This window comes from Triticum aestivum, chromosome 2B, assembly GCF_018294505.1.
Source record: "Triticum aestivum cultivar Chinese Spring chromosome 2B, IWGSC CS RefSeq v2.1, whole genome shotgun sequence".
Classification (NCBI taxonomy): Eukaryota; Viridiplantae; Streptophyta; class Magnoliopsida; order Poales; family Poaceae; genus Triticum; species Triticum aestivum.
In genome coordinates, this window is record NC_057798.1 from 274,779,469 (window position 1) to 274,801,179 (window position 21,711).

Below are 21,711 nucleotides of genomic sequence, written 5' to 3' on the forward strand. Positions count from 1 at the left end.
TTTGAACCTTTGGTTCAAATGGACTTCAAACCAATTGAACACTAGTTGCATTAGCTCAACAGCATCACATCTACATGCCATGTTCATGCATCATATTGTTGCATATGATTGTGTATTGATTGCCGGCACCGTTCCTTCTCGATAGGTCCTGCTCCGGAGACGTTCCAGAGTACCTGTCTGTGAAGCAGTGCCTCCCTTGTTGATTTACCAGGCAAGCAAACCCCCTTGTTCATTTCGATAAAACCCTACTCTCTCGCTCCTGCTCTCAGTTATTGCATTAGGACAACAACGATTCATCTGCTACTTTGTGCTGCGGTAGTTGAACCCATTCCTCTGCATGACCTGTCATTGCCACAGTAAATAGTTGAAACCCACTAGCATGTGTAGGAGTTGATTGAAGCCACTGATGTGTTCCTACCATGCTATGCCTGCTATTGCTTAGAGTGTGTCAGGTCTGGTTCATTGGGAATGAATTGGAGTGTCACGATATGTTCTGATGCTGAGAGTTAAGTGTGTGAACACGATTTGGTAAAGGTAGCGGTGAGAGGCCATGTAGGAGTACATGGTGGGTTGTCTCACTGGAACCGTCCTTAAGCACTGAGTTCTGTGTATGTTGTCCAATGACTCGATACTACCACACATTGGGTTCCGGTAACTCGACCCCTCTCGACTTATTAACCAACTTGGTCTCTGTCCAGGAGTCGCAACTAGTTTCTGGTGTTTGTAGGTAGTGCTATTTTTCTACCAAGTGGCACCCGGCAGGGTGGGCTTGGGACAGACTAGGCACACGTGGCACGGTGTACCGAGTGGCACCCGGTTGGTGGGCTCGGGAACCCTGCTCACATCGTTTGGGGCCGTGAGCGACACCCCGGCCGGATCTCCTTGCGGATGGAACCCGAATAGGCGATAAACCTGGACTAGAGTCTTGTGTGGTTAGTCAGGTCGTGGCCGACACCCTCGCCAGGCTTCCGCTTGAAGGTTGCCGAGATACATGACGTGTACATGGCGGTAAGTGGCGAGAGCGTGTGTGAAGAAGTACACCCCTGCAGGGTTAACATGATCTATTCGAATAGCCGGGTCCGCGGTTATGGACTTCTTGGATGCTTACATGGTACATAGACAACTTGAAGTGGATACTATAAAATGCTCAAGACAAGTGTGAGTGCTATGGATGGCCTTCTCGTAGGGAGACGGGGATGAATCCATAGTAGTGTATTGTATGGTGATTAGTGGACTCGTGTACGTTGTTTCACCTCCAGAGTTTCTGGTAGTCGTAGAACAGGATAGCCACAGAGTCAAAGCTGGCTTGCTGCAACTAAACCCCACATTACCTCTTGATACAGATGCATGTATGATAGGATCTGATGTAAGTCTTGCTGAGTACCTTTGTACTCATGTTGCTTTATTTATGTTTTTGCAGCGGAGACTTCGGTCTTACTAGTGTTCTTGTGGACTTCGACTAGTAGCTAGTACCTCAGCTACGATCTTGATCGGATGTTGTAGATAGTCAGGCTTCCAGCCTTTTTCATTTGTAGATGTCTGTACCCAGACATGTAATGCTTCCGCTTGTTGCTTGTATGCTCTGTATGACGGGTCTTGTGACCCCTGTTTGCAATAAATGCTATGATGGCTCTTCTGAGCCTTTATCTATATGATTGTTGAGTTATGCTGTGATGCCATGTTGTACAGCACATACTTGCATGTTATGCGTACGTGTAATGTGTAGTGCTATGTGTGGGATCTGACTATCTAGTTGTTTATCTTTAGTAGCCTCTCTTACCGGGAAATGTCTCCTAGTGTTACCGCTGAGCCATGGTAGCTTGCTACTGCTCTGGAACACTTAGGCTGGCCGGCATGTGTCCTTCTTCGTTCCTGTGTCTGTCCCTTCGGGGAAATGTCACGCTTTGAGTACCGGAGTCCTGTTAGCCCGCTACAGCCCGGTTTACCGGAGTCCTGCTAGCCCAGTGCTACAGCCCGGACCCACTTGCTGATGACCGACACGTTCGAAGCTGGGTCATGGATGCCTGTCCCTGTAAGTCTGTGCCACTTTGGGTTTACGACTAGTCATGTCAGCCCGGGCTCCTTATCATATGGATGCTAGCGACACTATCATATACGTGAGCCAAAAGGCGCAAACGGTCCCGGGAAAAGGTAAGACGACACCCGTGGGGATACCGTGCGTGAGGCCGCAAAGTGATATGAGGTGTTACCGGCTAGATCGATGTGACATCGAGTCGGGGTCCTGACAGCTGGCATCTCCACTTCCCCACACTGCCTCGACAACCGTTTCCGTCTAACAAAAGGGTTGCCATCTGCTGCCATGCTTTCATTGCCTCCTCTTCGTCTTGCTCCAGATCCCCTTCTCCCAACACCGGAAACACTCACCAGATCTGCCGATTTCCTCCTCCAATATTCCGCCCAATGGCTGTCGGGAAGACCAAGGCCTCAACCTCGGCTGCCGGCTCCGCCTGGTATGATCCAGTGCTGTTCGCACCCTCCGTCACCAAGGAGAAGCTCCAAACTGCGCTTCTCCTAATGGCGAGCGAGGACAACGAGTGGAAGGAGACTGCGCTCCGAGTCGCTGCCGCTGCGCCAAAACCCACGAATAGTACCTTCTACCCTTTCCGCCTGCACATCGTCTACTCGGGGCTGGTGCCCCATTCTCCCGCTTCTTCTATGCTATTCTTCACCATTATGGCCTCCACGCGCTCCATATTCATCCCAACTCCATCCTCCTCATGTCTATCGTTGCCTTCTACCGCGAGGCATTCGTGGGCGTGATGCCCTCTGTCGCCATGCTCCGCCACTTCTTGTTCCTCCGCATGGGTGGCGACCATCCTGCTGGGTGAGCCAGCTTCATTGCAACCCGCGGCGGTAACGCGATCTCCCGCACTGGGAAGAAGGTGGAGGATGCCCTGAAGAGGTGGGTTCTGATGAATGCCAAGTGCTCACATGACTTGCTAGAGCTGTCGGCCGAGTTCTGCTCCTCCGGGAAAGGGTGGCTCTCTGAGAAGATCACCAACCCTTTGAGGCTGTTGATGAAGAAGATGGAGAAGGACCTGAAGAGCGAGAAGCTGACGGGGGCCATGATCGTCAAGAAGTTCTTGATGCAGCGCCTAGTGCCACTCCAAGATCACTCCCGTCCCTTGTGGAAGCTTGGGGGCACCAATGACAAGATCCGCCTGTGCCAGGAGGCCCTTCCCGACGAGGAGCTGAGCAAGGTGTTGCGTTACTTGACTGGGAAAGACTGAGCAGTCCTCTGGAGGATTGGCTCCCATTGTACTGTCAGGTCGACAGGGAGGAGGTTTCGGCTGCTATGCCGGTCTTCGATGAGTTCGGGCTCGTGAGGGCGGGGCCTCCCCCGCTGCCTACCTCCTTGGTGGACCTGTCCTCCGGCGATCAATCCTCGAAGGCCACAAAGGACGAGGCCGAGTGGGAATCCTCTGTCCCAGGGCAGAGGGGGCTTCTCCGCGACTTCCCTGACGATGATGATGACGATGCGCCTCCAATGGTGGAGTTGGCTCGCCCCTCTAGGCTCACCACGAGGTTCGGGGTGGCCTCCTTGAAGCAGCCCAAGTGGTCGGCCGCGAAGAAGGGCACGACTGCACTGATCCCCCCGGGCAGCGCTCCGCCTTCGCCAACAGCGTCCTGAGCGGCGCCGACCGTGAGTTCTCCCGCTCCCAAGAGTGCGTCTCCGACTGCCCCGGCTCGGCCCCCGCTGCTCAGGCTGAAGAGGAACTACATCTACACCGACCAGTGAGTCTCTTCCCTTGGTCCTATCATTGATTCCTGACGTGATGCTTAGCGTCTTCGTCTGTCATTAGGCAGTAGTCGTCAAAGAAGCAGAAGGAGGACGCGGGAGCTGCCGTGGTCGACCGTGTCGCGGTGGTCACCGTAGCCCTGGTGAAGGAGAGCGTTGCGGCCCCTATAGCTCCGGTAGTGATGTCGTCACCCCAGGGTACAGAAGCCTATCCTCAGGAGGTGCCAGCGCCTTCAGCGAGGCTGACGCCGCCAGCATCCATCCTTGCTACGGCTGCTGAGGCCGCCCAGCCTCCGAAGCCCCCAGTCCTTCCTATTGCAGTGGTTTCTCCTATCCTGGCACCGAGGAACTCTTCTCTTCTGCCCATCGTGCAGCCGGGCCATAGCGCCCCTGCCACCTCCGGAGCCCTGGAGGAGGCACGAGCGGCACTGGATCTTCTCCAAGGTAAACTTTGGGGCCCGGACTGGCGTGCAACATTGGGGCCCCTAGGGCTAATTCTGGATGGCTCCATGCCGACGCGCTTGTCCGAGCGGCCTGGGGCTCTGTGGAGGTAGCCCAGAAGGTGCTTGGGGTGGCTGCCACCAAGCGCAACCTGGCGCGGAAGGAGGCCACGGAAGCCAAGGATCGGTGCCACGCGGTGGAGGCTGAACTGAAGACTCTTCAAGATCAACAGGCCTCCAAGGCCAGCTAGCTCCACGAACATGAGGAGAAGTTGAAGGCCTAGGAGGCTACCGTTGCCGGTCGGGATGCCGAGCTAAAGAAGGCCGCCCTGGAGCAGGCTAAAGAGCGCGACTGCTTAACGAAGCTGAAGGAGGAGGCGGAGGCGGCCCAGGCATCCCTTGCGAAGGCCAAGGAAGCGGCCACCATGGAGCGCATCACCCTTGCCTCCCTTGAGGCAAGGTTCCACAAGGCTCAGCGGTCGCTCTTTGGGGACGACCCCTTGAAGAAGGCGACAATGATGGCCCCGAGGGAGAGCCCTGCTGCTCTGCTCCGTGAGGTTGTGGCAGTGCTTGAGGATGCTATCGACGGGTTTGGCTCTTTGGTGGAAGGTGAGGCTCGCTTGCTTTCTTCTTCAGCCCTTACGTGCGTCTTTAGCCATCTCTATCTCTGGGACGCCAGCTTTGACTTATCCTCCTTCCTCAGCCCCATGGGCTCCAACTCCAAGGACGCTGCTGCTGCCGCCGTGAAGGTCTCCATGGATGCCCTGCTGAGCATGTTCCTTGTCGTCGGTCCTCTGGCCAAGGCCAAGCAAACGAGCGACGCACCTGGCGATGGGGCTCCGCTGGGGGTGACGGCGGCACCCAAGTCTGAAGAGGTGGCTCAGTGACACTGCTCCTTCCTGTTCATCCTATATCATGTAGCATGCCTCGCAGAGGCGTTTAAAACTATTTGCTTGGAACAATATGTTTTGCAATAATTAGATTATGGTCCTTCGATTTTTTCCGTTTGCTTTATTGTTCTGCGTCGGCAGAGCCCGGCCCCGCGCATACCTCAGCCGCCGTTGGGTGGTCTGGATCGCCAGGACGAGCCCAAGGGTTGAGGGGCTACGTGACCAGTTAGGCTCCAGAGATGCGATGCTCAGGAGTCCTCCTTGGCGTGCGAGCATCTTAGGAAAAAGTGCGAAGGCAAGCCTTGATGTTCTGGGTCGGCAGGGCCTGGGCCCGCGCATACCTCAACCGCCGTTGGGTCCTCCGGATCGCCAGGACGAGCCCAAGGGGTGAGGGGCTACGTGACCAGTTATGCTCCTGAGATGCGACGCTCAGGAGTCCCCCTTGACCTAGGAACGGCTTGAAAAGGGTGAAAGTCAGGCCTTGGCATTCTACGTTGGTAGGGCCCGGCCCTGCGCATTCCTCAGCCACTGTTCAGTCGTCTGGATCACCAGGACGAGACCAAGGGGTGAGGGGCTATGTGGCCAGTTAGGCTCCTGAGATGTGATGCTCAAGAGTCCCCCTTGACGTACGAACTAACCATCACACCTTTTCCTTGCCGAGCTCTTTCTCGGGAGGGGCGCGCGAAGACCAGGCCTATGGGGCCTGGCAAGGTCGGGTACGCCAGGCGTGACTTGAGCATAGCCCCCGTGCCCAACCCCCTCGTGCTACCCTCCCGAGGGAGAGCAGCACGGTGAGGGTGGTCACTAAGCCCGGAAGCTCCCTGAGGTTAATGCAGCCGCGAGACCACCCCCAGTTATTTATCACCAGCATGGAGCATAGCGCTTCCGTGCTTGAATGGGCATAGCCGCTCCTCGGCAGTGTTGATGGCCAGCACGAATCATGGTGCTTCCACTGGTGCGTGGGAGGGGGCTCCATCTGAGAAGAGCCCCCGAGACATGTACAACACCGCCCTGACATGGGGCTTGCACGGCATGGATGGAGGAGGTGTATATGGGCACCCGTGATCCAATGCGGGACTCACAAGGCCCTACCTCAAGGCGGGTTGCGCATGAGCTTGATTGGGAACACTTATGATAGTCCTGCAAGATGGTTAGGCAGCCTGCGCCGAATGAGTCTCCTCAGGCTATTACATGAGAAGGCCAGACACCAAAGACCCTAGGAGGTGATGTGAGCGCGGCCGGCCCACCAGACAGAGCTTAGCTGTTCGATTCGTCGATGTTGTACAGACGTACCCAAGCACAGACATTGTGCCGAGTCTTCTCATGCAAAGATCTTGAAGAAAAACAACCGGCACGCGGTTCCTGTGGCAACGAGGGCACCAGGTCGTGGGCCCTCACTTATCCACCCGCGCTTAGCTCATGCGAGAACAAGGCAACAAGGGCCATGGGAGGTGACGTACACGGGAGGTGGCCCGCGAGCCAGAGCTCAGCCTCTTGGGTTTAGCGATGCTGCAGGGACGGACAAGAGCACAAACATCGTGCCAGTCCTTAATCATGAAGTGGTCGTAGGAGGGCTCGCAAGGGCGCGAGACGTTCTTGGAAATGAAGCGCCGGTCAGGCAATTTATAATTTAAGGGTAGTGTGCGAAGGAAGGTAAACTAGATCTGATAGATGCAAAAGGGATACATGCCGCAGGGACGAACCCATGCAGTCTCGGGATGATGCAGCTCGAGGGGCGCTCCCAAACTGAACGAACTGGAGAGATGTCACATGGTACTGTTGCTGAAGATGTGTTGGGCTAGCTAAGGACGCGCGTTGTCAGAGTCGTTCCTCATGAGCCACCTTGGTGCCGAGCCTCGGGAGGCCCAGAGGGCCCATGAGGCTCCTGGGGGTGCTCCTTCATCTCCACCAGGATCACCTGATGCCCGGCCTCGCAAGCCACCAAGGCATCCCTTGTGCAGCACTGGAACACCACAGCCACGCCAAGCAGGCTGAAAGAGATGCAGACATAGCTGTTGGGTGGTCCCTTGCATCGACCGACACGAGACGACCAGAAGAGCTGCCGAGACGCGGCCCTATTGAGCCCTGGAATGTCGATGCAGACGCGGAACTCCTTACCCTTGCCAGGGTAGTGAGCCGCGCCTCATGGTAGGCGGCTATCGCCTTGCAGAACCCTTGCATCTTGAATATCCTCAATTTCCTTGATGATGAACTCCTGAACGCCTGGCGGTTCCCGCCTGATGCCTTCTCCTGGGAAGCATGCTCTGAAGAGCGCCTCCACATCGTGCCCGAGAGCCTCCCTCGTGACCCTGGCCAGGTCCAAGGCCCTCCCGAGGAGAGCCCCCGAGCCCAACCTGAGAGGAGCGTCGGGCGTGCTTTCCTATGCAATGGGCGAAGGTGCCATGTCCTGGGACGCGAGGCTCAGCGCGGCGTCGTCGGGCAATGCTTCCTCATGGGATCCCGGACGCAGCTGCAACTTCTTCGTCTTAGGGGCGACCTCAGGATGGAGGGCACCACCCTCATCGTCAGGATTCTCAACTACTGCATCCTGGAAGGCGCGCTCGAGGGAGCACACCGCATCCTTCTCTTGATATGCGACCGTGATGACGTCACCGCTTCCCAGCATCTTGAGGATGTTGTAGCTGTGGTGCGTTGCTGCCATGAACTTGGCCAGTGCTGGGTACCCTAGGATGGTGTTGTAGGGCAAGCGAATGTCGGCGACGACGAAGCCGATGAGCTTGGTGTGGTAGTTGTTGCGCGCGCCAAAGGTGACAGGGAGGCGGACCAGCCCTATCGGGTGTGTGGATCCATTGGTCACTCCTAAAAATGGCTTGGTTGGCTGAAGCTGGTAGTATGGTACTTGGAGCCTGTCGAATGTTGGAACAGATAGGACATTGAGCCCCGCTCCACCATCCATGAGAGTCTTGGTGACGACCACGTTGCTGGTGACAGGAGAGCAGAGCATGGGGAGCGCGCTGGCAGTCGCCGCACACTTGCGCTGGGTTGAGGAGCTGAAGGTGATGGCGCACTTGGACCACCTGAGAGAGTGAGTTGCTTCAGGCTTGGGGAGCGCTGCGTTCACCTCGCGCGCGAACTGCTTGAAGATGCGGTGGGAAGTTGGGGCCTGCGAGCCGCCCAGGATGCATGTGATGGCTCGAGGCTCCTGGAAGCCCCCAGCCCCCTCATCTTGGTGGTGGTATTTGTTCCTTCTTGCGGGTGGAGGCAGTGGAGGCAGCCCTACATTGCCCTGAGGGCGCTCCTCACGAGGCTGCTCCCTCCAGGCGCCCTCACGAGGTTGTCCCTGCCAACGGTCCTTTCGAGGATGGTCGCGCCACTCCTGTCGATGGTCGCATCCGTCCCAGCGTCCTCCACCTCGGCCACCTCCGCGGCCGTAGCCTCGATCGTTGTGCTCGAGGCGCCGACCGAGGCGCCCATCACAGAGAGCCTTGAGCTCCTGGCAGTTATTGGTGTTGTGGTTGTGGACGTTGTGGAAGACGCAGAACAGCCGGTTGCACTTGGACGACTCAGGGTGGTCGCAGCCACGCTTCGTCTCTGGCTCGGCTGCAAGCACGACCGACCCCTTGCGCTTCACGTCCTTGGTCTTGGCTTTCTTGTCTTCTGGGTCAGCATCGGGGAGCTCGAGGAGGGAGAGGCACCCCTCCTCATCCCTTGCGCACTTGTTCGCCATGTTGAACATCTCCAGAGCTGTGCAGAGATTCTCATGGATGGCGAGCTCTTCCTTAATCTCGATGTTGCAGACGCCATCAGTGAACACTGAGATGATGTCCTCGTCTGACACCTTGGGGATCTTGAGAGGAACGTTGTTGAAGCGCTAGATATACTTCTGCAGGGTCTCTCACGACTGCTGCTTGATACGATGCAAGTCACCCGCGGCCAGCGGACAGTCGCGAGTGCCCCAGAAGTAGGCGATGAAGCGGCCGCGCATCTCCTCCCAGGAAGAGACCGATCCCTCGGGAAGGTTAAGGGTCCAAGCGCGCGCGCCATCCTTGAGGGCCATCGGGAACTAGTTTTCCATGATGTTCTCGTCGCTGCTGGCCGCCTCGATGCTCAGCTCGTAGAGCTGCAGGAACATGGCGGGGTTGGCAGTGCCGTCGTAGCGTGGGGGCAGGTTAGGCTTGAACTTGCTCGGCCAGACGATGTTGCGGAGCTCCAGGGTGAAAGTGCGGCACCCTGTTGTGGCCACTGGGGCCCGCCGAGGAGGTAGAACTTGGTCCTGGTGCACGCGCGCCGCCACCTCCTGTGGTAGCATGCGGGCCTAGCGTGGGGGTGCAGGAAGCACATGCGCTTCTCCTTAAGGATACTGCACCACCTGTCAACTCATTGTTAGATATCGGGTTCCGGCAAAACCCTTAAGGTTTGAACTCTGGGGTGCGCACGAAGATCTACTCCCTACCGATCCACGTTCCAACACCTCGCCATGAATCTAAGCTACACGATGAACAACACGAGGGACACAAGGTTTATACTAGTTCGGGCCATCGTTGTGGTGTAATACCCTACTCTAGTGTGTGGGGGTGGATTGCCTCTGGGGCCGTTGATGAACAGTATAGAGGAAGAACATCCTCGCGAGGGGTGTTCTTGAGCTGGTGTGCTGGGAGAGGAATGACTCCGTCTCTCTTGGCTCTAGGTGAGATCTCGACCCCTTCTACTGTGGTGGCTATCTCTATATATAGAGGCCCTGGTCCTCTTCCCAAATATTGAGCGGGAAGGGAGCCAACAACGGCCATTTTGAAGGGGGACAACTAGTACAAGTTATCCTGACCAAAGTTGGTCTTTGACTGCCAAAGGCGCTGGCAATGACGCTGTCTTGGGCTCCACAGTGACCTCCGTCCTTCCGTCATGCTGGTCTTGGTCTCGTTGCACCGATATGGTAGCCTTTGCTTGATGCCTCGGTACTCTGCACCTGCGCCTTCTCCCTTTGCACCAAAGAGGAAACGAGGACATTGCAGCAGTTGGCGCCCGCCTGGCGACCGCCTGGTCTCGATCATCATGGCTTGCGTCACGAGCACCTCGTGAGGTACTCCTTGCCTTGATCTCTCCGCCTCCTCACGAGCCTGCTTGGTGAGGCCACTCCTGAGGAAGCCTTGCGTCATCCACCCCACGAGGCTTGGCCCCTCGCGAGGGTCTTGAGCTTGGGTTGATGTAGACGGGCCGTACTGGGACACCCCTTGAGCCACGCCGCAGGCCACAGGCAGGCAAGTCTGGGGTCCCCCATTGCCAGAACGCCGACAGTAGCCCCCGGGCCCAAGGCGCGCTCGGACTTTGCTTAGCAGCGAAGCCAAAGGTCAAGTGCGGAGCACCGTGGGCCCCAACAGCCTGTGGCCTTGGGTGCTGCGTGGCAGTTAATTGGACGTGGGTGTCTCCGCTTCCCCACGTGGCATCGGCAACTGCCCGATTTGACGAGTCCCTGCTGCATGCAAAAAGAGTCATGATTAGCTGTGACCGTGGAGGTCGACGGTTGGCTTCCCTTGGGCTGTAAATGTGGAGGGGCGCAGGCCCCCCGCTGCGCATCTCCCTTCCCCCGCCTACTTCTTTTTCCTCCTTGCTCCATTTGCTTGCCGTGTCCCATGGCGCCCACGAAGAGGTTCTCGGCCGCGGAGAAGGGAAAAGCTCGCCAGGAAGGGCCTGGCTCCCCTGCGCCCAAGCGCGACTGAGGTCGTCCCCGCAAGCACCCCGCGACTCCTGAAGCGCCTCCTCGTGGCCGCGGCAGTGGTCCTTCGCGCGGTGATGGCCGCCTGGTTGGCAGGGGAATACGCCTCCTAGCTGCGCGGCCTCCCCGGCCGCGCTTTCACTCGGCAGAGGTGCTGCCAGAGTTTGTCGTGTGGTCGGCAGATCCGGCCGGCAACTCGCTCCAGCTCCCCCGCTTCTTTCCCAGCGAACTGTCGGCCGATGGCCCTGGTGGGCTCTGGCTGCAGGCAGACGGTTGCTGCAGAAGGGCTTCCTGGGTCGCGGTGGAGATCTCCATCGCCAGGAAAGTGGCCCTAGCTCGCGGCTGGTAGATGTTTTCCCGCGCGCGTGGCCTGGGCCGGCGGTGCACCCTGCACTTCAAGTTCGACGGTGATGCGACCCTCTACGTGAGGGTGTTCGGGGAAGACGGCCGCCGTGCTGGGTGCTGCCCTGAAGACGCCGATGGCGACGTGGTGCTTGGCCTTGGCGATGGTCGTGACAAGGGCGAAGGCGAACCCGCTCCTAGTGGCGTTCGCAGCTCGCCGAGCTTCAGCGGCTCCTCCTCCAGTGATAGCTCCTCCAGCGGTGGTCACGATCAGCCACCTCATCACAGCGCCCGCTTTGAGGGTGGTAGCGGGTCGACCCGCTGCCACGCCCCGGTGAAGCGCGAGGTGGAGTCTGATTGAGCTCGGGAGGGTGGTGCGGATCCCTCGTTGCGAGCCGTTGCAGGGCACGCCGCTTTCATTTTGTTTTTCTCCTTTTCCTGTATCGAGAGATAGAGAAGTATGGAGCCCCATGGGGGGCGTGCAAGAATATCATCCCTAATTATCATGTTGTTTTTATCGTTCCTGTGTTGTAATATGGTGTTGCAGCTATGTGCTTGCGCGTAGGAACAACTTAGCTCGAGAGGTTCGTTGTAGTTTCCGCCTCGCGAGGTACTTTCCTGAGGCCTCGCCGGGCATCTTAAGGTCTACAAAGATCAGTAGGGAGAATAGCTTTCGAACCTTTGTCGCTAGGGTGACCAGCTTAGGTCCCGCGTTTTGCGTCGCGATACCCGTGGGGCATGTGATGAGGACATCAATACCATTGTTACACCCACAGCCCCTGCTGCTACACATACTGGACAAATTACTAGAGCTCGCGCACGCCAATTAAATTACCAGGTACTTTCGTTTCTTGGTAATGATTCTAATGTTTATGAGAATATGATGCTGCCTAAATTGGATACATTTGTTTTGCTTACAAATGAAGGGCCTAGCTTTGACAAGGATGAACATTGGAGCAAGAACAAGCATGGAGATGATGGCATGCACAAGGGGAACAAGAACGGAGTTACAAGTGATGATTTCAGGACGTGGAAGCCACTATAATAATTGCATGAAGCCTTGACGAAATATACAAGATGCTACTTCATAATTTTCGTCCTAAGGCTATTCTAGGTGTTGCGTCACCTTATTATTGGGCCAGGCCCATGTAATTTCGAAATACTTGATTATAGGCTATTTTTAGAGTATGTATGTGTGGGGAAACAAGAGTTAGGGTGGTTTCGGACCCCTCCCTCAAGGGCCACGAAATCCCCCCCCCCCTCTTCCTCCATATATACAGCCCTTAGGGTGTCGTTTAGACTTTGGGGTTTTGTTTCGATTAAAGTTTGCCATAGCTGCAACTTCGCGTACTTCGTTTGTGTTCAACGACCAGACAAAGGCGTCACAGAACCCCACCTTGATCAATAAAGCTTTCATCTTATATTCGCAATATCCAGATTGCAATCTCAGTTTCTTGCTTGTTCTTCGTTTGCTCATAGGAAACAGGCCCTCGTGGTCAAGTTGATCTGCTCTGGCATGGTCAATAACCTCTCGGAGTTGGTTTAGCGATTGCTAAGGCACGACATCCTCGCACGTTCGTAGTCGGATCATCAAAGTCGACTTCCACCAAAGTGATATCCATCATCTCATCGAAAGACGGGACACCTTTGCCTCTATCAAGTGGTATCAGATTTCCAGGTTGCTCGGTGAGATTTTATAGTTTTTCATAGTTTAGATCGAGTCTGTTCTTCATACCTACAGTCCACGAAAAAGCCACACAAAAAAATTAGGGTTAGTTCATCATATCCGAACCAATCTGAGCCTTTGCATAATATTTTTAGGGTTTTGCTTTGTTGAATTTGCGGTTGCATCGTCGTGTCTAGTTGCTGGTCTTAGCGTTTAGTCCTTTAGAGTTTCGAGTTCTGTCAGAGTTTGTCACGCCGCCACCGCACCATCTTCATCATTGTTGCCATATAACACCACCGCTGCCATATCCCACCAACGCTGCCTTCTTCCATCACCACTGCCATATCCCACCAACGCTGCCATATACCACCGATCCATATCCTACCACCATATATCCACCACCAATCTGAGTTCTTTTCATATTAGGTTTGTTTCCAAGATCCATCTAATTTCCGATTCGTGTTTCCTTGCCTGAGTAGGTTTTGGAAAAATAAATAAAAAAATAAGAACCAAAATTTCGGCCAAAATTTCCTTCTGGAGACCCCCGGGCAGTTTTTAGGCCAAAATTTCGGTGACCAAAAATATTTTTCCCTATCCTACTTTTAGGTCTCAGGGAGTGTTTTGAGACATTCGCCATCATAGTGATTTTTTGTTGCACTTTTTCGTCGTCGCTACCATGATTCCCGAAAGAAAAATTGTCAAAAAAAATTCGTGCCCATCATGTCAGTTTGACCTAGGAAGAGTTTTGAGACACTCGCCATTATAGTGATTTTTCGCAAAAAAAAGAGTCGTGGAAAAAAAAGAGGGAAAAAAATTCTAGTGTGTGCTTTTCCCTTGTTTGCGTGCAACGCCATGATTTTGTTAGTGTTCTAGGCTCGCGTCTCTAGCACGGTCTAGCCTAGGACTAGCACAGTACCGTCGTTGAGCATTTATTCAACTTTGTATCTCTAAATTGATTATTGCTGACCCTTTTTCCTACCGTATTATAAGCCTTCGCAGCTCCACATACATCTACGTCATGCGTTTGACTCTCCCTGGTAATCGCTTTATCCAAGCTTTGAGAGTTTTCACTACAACGGTTGGCGATCACCTCCTGCTGCTGGGCAAGAACTGGTAAGAATTTGAGATTTTCTTGACGGGTTTGTGATACATCACCAGCACTTCCTAGTAGTCTGTAGGATCATATTCGTGTGTGTTTCTATTTGCTGCTAACCATGGCAGGATCACAAGCCGATGAGACTGATTGGGAGAACCTGACGAACAAACAACTACATGATACATTTCAGCAAATGATGAGTGGACAGGTGCAAGATGTGCTAAATAGATTTGAAGAGGCCATGGAGAAGATAGATGGCGTTGAGAAGATGTTCGAAACAAAGCTTGATAACAAGTTTAATGAATTGCACGCGCGTTTTCCACAACCACCGCCGGCTACACCTATCGCACCTCTGCAACGACAACAACAACGCCCCCTTCCGAATCAGTATGGACGAGCGAAGTGTGTTACTTTTGAGGATGGACAAACTTCTGGTGCTGCTGTACCTGTTGTTGATGCTTCTTTGGCTCCTGCTACTGCTGCTGCTGGTACCCAGGAGGATGATGAGTATGCGGGCGATTATGAGGATGAGGTTGATCAAAATCAGAACTACGTGCAGCCACCTGCACCACTACCGGCAGGTCGACCTCAGGTATATAATCGCAATGGTAGGCCTACACCACCACCTTAGGTACGAGATAATGATCATATTCCTAAACTGAAATTGAATATTCCACCATTTGAGGGTAGATACGTTCCTGATATATATCTTACTTGGGAGTTAGAAACTGAACAACGTCTTACATGTTTGCAATATCCTGAGGAGAGACGGGTTGCTGCTGCTGTTTGTGCTTTGACTAGTTTTGCATGTGTATGGTGGTCTGAACATTGTAGATTATATCCTATTCCAGCTAATTGGGCTGCTTTGAAAACTGCTATGCGTACTCATTGGGTTCCACCATATTATCAACGTGAATTGCTTCAAAAACTGCAGCGTTTAAGACACGGAAAAAATTCTGTAGAAGAATATTATTAGGAATTACAAACTGGCATGATTAGATGTGGTATTGTTGAGGAGAATCAAGCTATGCTTGCACGTTTTATGGGTGGATTAAATAGAGAGATTCAGACCATTCTAGAGTATAAGGAGTATACTAATATCACTCGTTTATTCCATCTTGCTTGTAAAGCTGAACGTGAAGTGCAGGATCGACAAGCAATGGCGCGCACTAACTTTTCTGCAGGTCGACCTTCCTCATGGACACCGCGTGCATCTTCTACTTCCACTGAACCAGCACCTCCATTAGGTGCCACCTCCAGCCGTGATACAATAAAGTCGGCACAACCACCACTATCTTCCAAGAGCGCACCTGCCGGACCTACACAGAGCCCGTCTTCTTCCATGGCATCAATAGGGCACACAAGTGATATTATTTGTCCTCGTTGTAAGGGAAGAGGTCATTATGCGCGAGAATGCAAATCTCAGTGTGTGATGATTGCAACTGAGGATGGTGGGTATGGGTCCGCTAGTGACTATGATGAGGAGACTTTGGCCCTTATTACACGTGAAGAACATGGTGGATATGATTCTAATCATGAGACGCAATACATGGATCCTGAAGACGCTGACAGGTATGAATGCTTAGTTTCTCAATGTGTTTTGAGTTTGCAGGTCACACAAGCTAAGCAAAATCAGAGGCATAATTTGTTCCATACAGAGGGAGTTGTGAAGGAACGTTCTGTGCGTGTTATCATAGACGGAGGGAGCTTCAACAACTTGGCTAGCATGGAGATGGTGGAGAAGCTATCTCTCACCACAAGACCACATCCACATCCTTACTACATCCAATGGTTCAACAACAGCGGCAAGGTTAAGGTAACACGTACTGTTCATGTGCATTTTAGTATCTCTACATATGTTGATTGTGATGTGGTACCTATGCAAGCATGTTCCTTATTAATTGGTCGACCATGGCAATTTGATAAAAATTATGTCCACCATGGTAAAAACAATCAGTATACTCTTGTTCATAAGGATAAAAATATTACTTTGCTTCGTATGACTCCTGATTCCATTTTGAAAGATGATATTAATAGAGCTAAGAAAGCAAAACAGGAGAAGAATAAGAGTGAAAATGAGATTGTCGCAAAAGAATTTGAGCAACAAATGAAGCCTAATAATAAACCATCTAGTGTTGCTTCTGAAATTAAATTGAAACATGCATGTTTACTTGCCACTAAATCTGATATTGATGAGCTAGATTTTAGCAAATCTGTTTGCTATGCTTTTGTGTGCAAAGAGGCATTATTTTCATTCGAGGACGTGCCTTCCTCTTTGCCCCCTGCTGTCACTAACATTTTGCAGGAGTTCGTTGACGTCTTCCCACAAGACGTGCCACCGGGATTACCACCTATTCGATGGATTGAGCATCAACTTGACCTAATTCCCAGTGCATCGCTACCCAACCGTGCGCCATACCGTACCAATCCAGAGGAGACAAAGGAGATTATGCGTCAAGTACAAGAGCTTCTCGACAAAGGTTATATACGTGAATCCCTTAGTCCTTGTGTTGTTCCTATTATTCTATTGCCGAAAAAGGATGGTACATCGCGTATGTGTGTTGATTGTAGAGGCATTAATAATATTGCTATTCGTTATCATCATCCAATTCCTAGGCTAGATGATATGCTTGATGAATTGAGTGGCTCTACAATATTCTCCAAAGTTGATTTGCATAGTGGATACCATCAAATTCGTATGAAATTAGGGGATGAATGGAAAACAGTATTTAAAACTAAGTTTGGATTATATGAGTGGTTAGTCATGCCTTTTGGGTTAACTAATGCACCTAGTACTTTCATGAGATTAATGAATGAAGTTTTACGTGCTTTCATTGGACGATTTGTGGTAGTTTACTTTGATGACATATTGATTAATAGAAGATCTTTGGAGGAACATTTGGAACATTTACGTGCTATTTTTATTGCTCTACGTGATGCACGTTTGTTTGGTAACCTTGGGAAGTGCACCTTTTGCACCGACCGAGTGTCTTTTCTTGGCAATGTTGTTACTCCACAGGGAATTGAAGTTGATAAAGCCAAGATTGAAGCTATTGAGAGTTGGCCGCAGCCCAAAACGGTCATACAAGTGAGGAGTTTTCTTGGCCTTGCTGGATTCTATAGGCGTTTTGTGAGAGATTTCAGCACCATTGTCGCACCTCTCAATGAGCTTACAAAGAAGGATGTGCCTTTTGTTTGGGTTACCGCACAGAAAGTAGCCTTCACGATATTGAAAGATACGTTGACACATGCTCCTTTAATCGAACTTCCTAATTTTAATAAGACTTTTGATCTTGAATGTGATGCTAGTGGAATTGGATTAGGAGGTGTGTTATTAAAAGATGGCACACTTGTTGAATACTTTTCTGAAAAATTGAGTGGGCCTAGTCTGAATTATTCTACTTATGATAAAGAATTATATGCTCTTGTTCGTACTTTAGAGACATGGCAACATTATTTATGGCCCAAAGAATTTGTTATACATTCTGATCATGAATCTTTGAAACATATTAAAAGTCAAGCTAAACTGAATCGTAGACATGCTAAATGGGTTGAATTCATTGAGACTTTCGCTTATGTTATTAAACACAAGAAGGGTAAAGAAAATGTTATTGCTGATGCATTGTCTCGTCGCTATACTATGCTTTCACAACATGACTTCAAAATATTTGGTTTGGAGACCATCAAAGATCAATATGTGCATGATGCTGATTTTAAAGATGTAATACAAAATTGTAAAGAAGGAAGAACATGGAACAAGTTTGTTATTAATGATGGCTTTGTGCTAACAAGCTATGCATTCCAGCTAGCTCTGTTCGTCTTTTGTTGTTGCGGGAAGCGCATGGAGGAGGATTAATGGGACACTTTGGCATGAAGAAGATGGAGGACGTACTTGCTACACATTTCATTTGGCCAAAGATGAGATGGGATGTTGAGCGTTTTGTTGCTCGCTGCACTACATGTCAAAAAGCTAAGTCACGACTCAATCCTCATGGTTTATATATGCCTTTGCCTGTACCTAGTGTTCCTTGGTAGGATATATCGATGGACTTTGTTTTACGTTTACCTCGAACAAAGAAGGGGAGGGATAGTATATTTGTTGTCGTGGATAGATTTTCGAAAATGGCACATTTTATACCTTGTCATAAAAGCGATGATGCTACTAATGTTGCTGATTTGTTCTTTCGTGAAATTATTCGCTTGCATGGTGGGCCAAATACAATTGTTTTAGATCGTGATACTAAATTTCTTAGCCACTTTTGGAGATGTTTATGGGCTAAGTTGGGGACTAAACTGCTTTTTAGTACTACATGTCATCCTCAAACTGATGGACAAACTCAAGTAGTAAATAGAACTTTGTCTACTATGCTTAGGGCTGTTTTGAAGAATAAGAACAAAATGTGGGAAGAATGCTTGCCTCATATTGAATTTTCTTATAATCGTTCATTGCATTCTACTACAAAGATGTGCCCTTTTGAAATTGTGTATGATTTCCTACCTCGTGCACCTATTGATTTGTTGCCTCTTCCATCTTCGGAGAAGGTTAATTTTGATGCTAAACAACATGATGAATTGATCTTAAAAATGCATCAGGTAACTAAGGAAAACATTGAGCATATGAATGCTAAATATAAACTTGCTGGAGATAAGGTTAGAAAACATGTTGTGTTTGCACCTGGAGATCTTGTCTGGCGTAAGGATAGATTTCCTGATTTGCGCAAATCAAAGCTAATGCCACGTGCTGATGGTCCTTTTAAGGTGTTAGAGAAAATAAATGATAATGCATATAAACTTGAGCTGCCTACAGATTTTAGGGTTAGTCCCACTTTTAACATTGCAGATTTGAAGCCTTATTTGGGTGAGGAAGATGAGCTTCCATCGAGGACGACTTCATTTCAAGAAGGGGAGGATGATGAGGACATCAATACCATTGTTACACCAACAGCCCCTGCTGCTATACATACTGGGCCAATTACTAGAGCTCGCGCATGCCAATTAAATTACCAGGTACTTTCGTTTCTTGGTAATGATTCTATTGCTTATGAGAATATGCTGCTGCCTAAATTGGATACATTTGTTTTGCTTACAAATGAAGGGCCTAGCTTTGAGAAGGATGAACATTGGAGCAAAAACAAGCATGGAGATGATGGCATGCATAAGGGGAACAAGAACGGAGTTACAAGTGATGATTTCGGGACGTGGAAGCCACCATAATAAGTGCATGAAGCCTTGGACGAAATATACAAGATGCTACTTCATAATTTTCGTCCAGAGGCTATTCTAGGTGCTGCGTCACCTTATTATTGGGCCAAGCCCATGTAATTTCGAAATACTTGATTATAGGCTATTTTTAGAGTCCGTATGTGTGGGCAAACAAGAGTTAGGGTTGGTTTCGGACCCCTCCCTCAAGGGCCACGAAGTTCCCCCCTCTTCCTCCATATATACATCCCTTAGGGCATCGTTTAGACTTTGGGGTTTTATTTAGATTAAAGTTCGCCATAGCTGCAACTTCGCATACTTCATTTGTGTTCAACAACCAGACAAAGGTGTCACAGAACCCCACCTTGATCAATAAAGCTTTCATCTTATATTCGCAATATCCAGATTGCAATCTCAGTTTCTTGCTTGTTCTTCGTTTGCTCGCAGGAAACAGACCCTCGTGGTCAGGTTGATCGTGCTCCGGTGTGGTCAATAACCTCTCAAAGTTGGTTTAGTGATTTCTAAGGCGCGACGTCCACGTTCGTAGTCGGATCGTCAAAGTCGGCTTCCACCAAAGTGATATCCATCATCTCATGAAAAGACGGGACACCTTTGCCTCTATCTGCATGGACCGGGAGGGGTGCTCCCGCTGTGAACTCGAGTGAGGGAGCCTCACGAAATCAGGTGAGAAAGGGCTCACGAGGGTGCCCGCATAGCCCCCTCGCGAGGCTTGCGAAAGAAAGAACGAGCCGGGCGAAAACCAAAGACAGAGAGTCAAGGGCAGGGTACAACAAACAACACTAGAAGCAACTCCAACAAAGTTTCAAGCAAGGGAGAACAAGCCAACTACGGAAAGCAAATCAAAAGCCGCGTCCGGCACCTAGTCTAGTCTTCGACATCTTCTCACCAACGCGGAGCTAAGTGCTGCCACTGGGCATGGGCAGGAGCCCCCAGGCCCAAGGGCGGCACTCCAGATACTCCGGGGCGTGTACAGCCCCAACTCATTATTACGTGAGAGTGTCACGGGCGGCGAGCTTCACACGCACCGGGCCTTTCTTACGGCGGCGAGCTTCACAGGCGTCGGGCCTTCTTTACAGGCACTGGGCCTTCTTCACAGGCACCGGGCCTTCTTTACCGGCACTGGGCCTTACTTCAAGGGTAGAACCTCCGGAGGTGCTGAATGTTCCAATGGTTTGGAATGGGCACCCCTTCCTTGGTCTCCAGGCGCGCGGCGCCAGGCCTGGAAACATGAACAACCTTGAACGAGCCCTCCCACATGGGCGAGAGCTTGTGCAGCCCTTCCCTGGAGAGCACCCGCCTAAGCACAAGGTCACCTACCTCAAGAGTCCTGGGGCGGATGTGGCGGCAATGATACCTCCGCAGCGCCTGCTGTTATCTTGCTGCTCATAGTGCGGCCTCCCTGTGGTGCTCCTCCCCCAGCACGAGGTCCATCCCCCGCATGGCGTCCTGCTGTGCTTCATCAAATGCTAGGACCCGCGTGGAGTGATGCCTAACCTCGTGAAGGTGGACTGCCTCTGCTCCATAGACGAGGAAGAACGGGGTCTCGCCAGTTTACTCGGTGGAGGTAGTGCGGATGGACCACAACACGGACTGGAGCTCATCATACCAGCCCCTGCCGAAGACCTCCAGCTTCTTCTTGAAGGTCCTGGTTTTGAGGCCTTTCAGGACCTCTTTGTTGGCGCGTTTAGCCTGGCCGTTACTCCGGGGATGTGCCACCGAAGTGTAGCATATCTGCGTTCCATGGTTAGAACAATATGTTTTGAAGAGATTGCTGGTGAACTGCGAACCATTGTCGGTGATGATGCGATTAGGGACCCCAAATCGGCTCACGAGGCCCTTGATGAATTTAACTGCAGAACAAGCCGGGATGGTGCGGACGACCTCCACCTCCGCCCTTTTGGTGAACTTGTCGATGGCGACGTATAGGTAGCGGTAGTTCTTGCGCTATCCGAAAGAGACAGTGAGGCGAACCTGCCCTATGGGAGTGGTGGAGCCGTCAGTGACTCCCGAGAAAGGCTTGGTTGGATGGAGTTGATCATAAGGCACTTGGAGGTTGTTGAACGTCTCGACGGACAGAACGTGGGTCTTGCGCCGCCATCGATGAGGGTCCTAGTAACTTGCACATTGCTGATGACTGGGGAACAAAGCATTGGGAGGATGCCAGCTGTAGCCGCACACTTGAGCTGATCCGCTGAGCTGAACGTGATGACGCACGTGGACCACCTGAGAGGGTGCATGGCCTCGAGCTTGGGGAGGACTGCGTTCACCTCGCGAGCAAACTTCTTGAAGATGCGCTGAGAGGCTGGGGCATGGGCGTCACCCAAGATGCAAGCGATAGTACGTGGCTCCTGGAAGCCCCCAGCCCCCTTGTCCTGGTGGTGGTCGTCATTCCTTCTTGGCGGTGGTGGCAGAGGAGGAAGGCCTGCGTTGCCCTGCGGGCGATCCTCACGAGGCTGATCCCTCCAAGCCCCCTCACGAGGTTGGTCCTGCCAGCGATCCTCGCGAGGGCGGTCATGCTACTCCTAGCAAAGGCCTTGGTCGTCCCATCGTCCTCCACCTCTTCCTCCTCCTCGGCCGTAGCCCCGGTCGTTGAGCTCGGGGCGTCGACCGATGCGTCCTTCTCGAA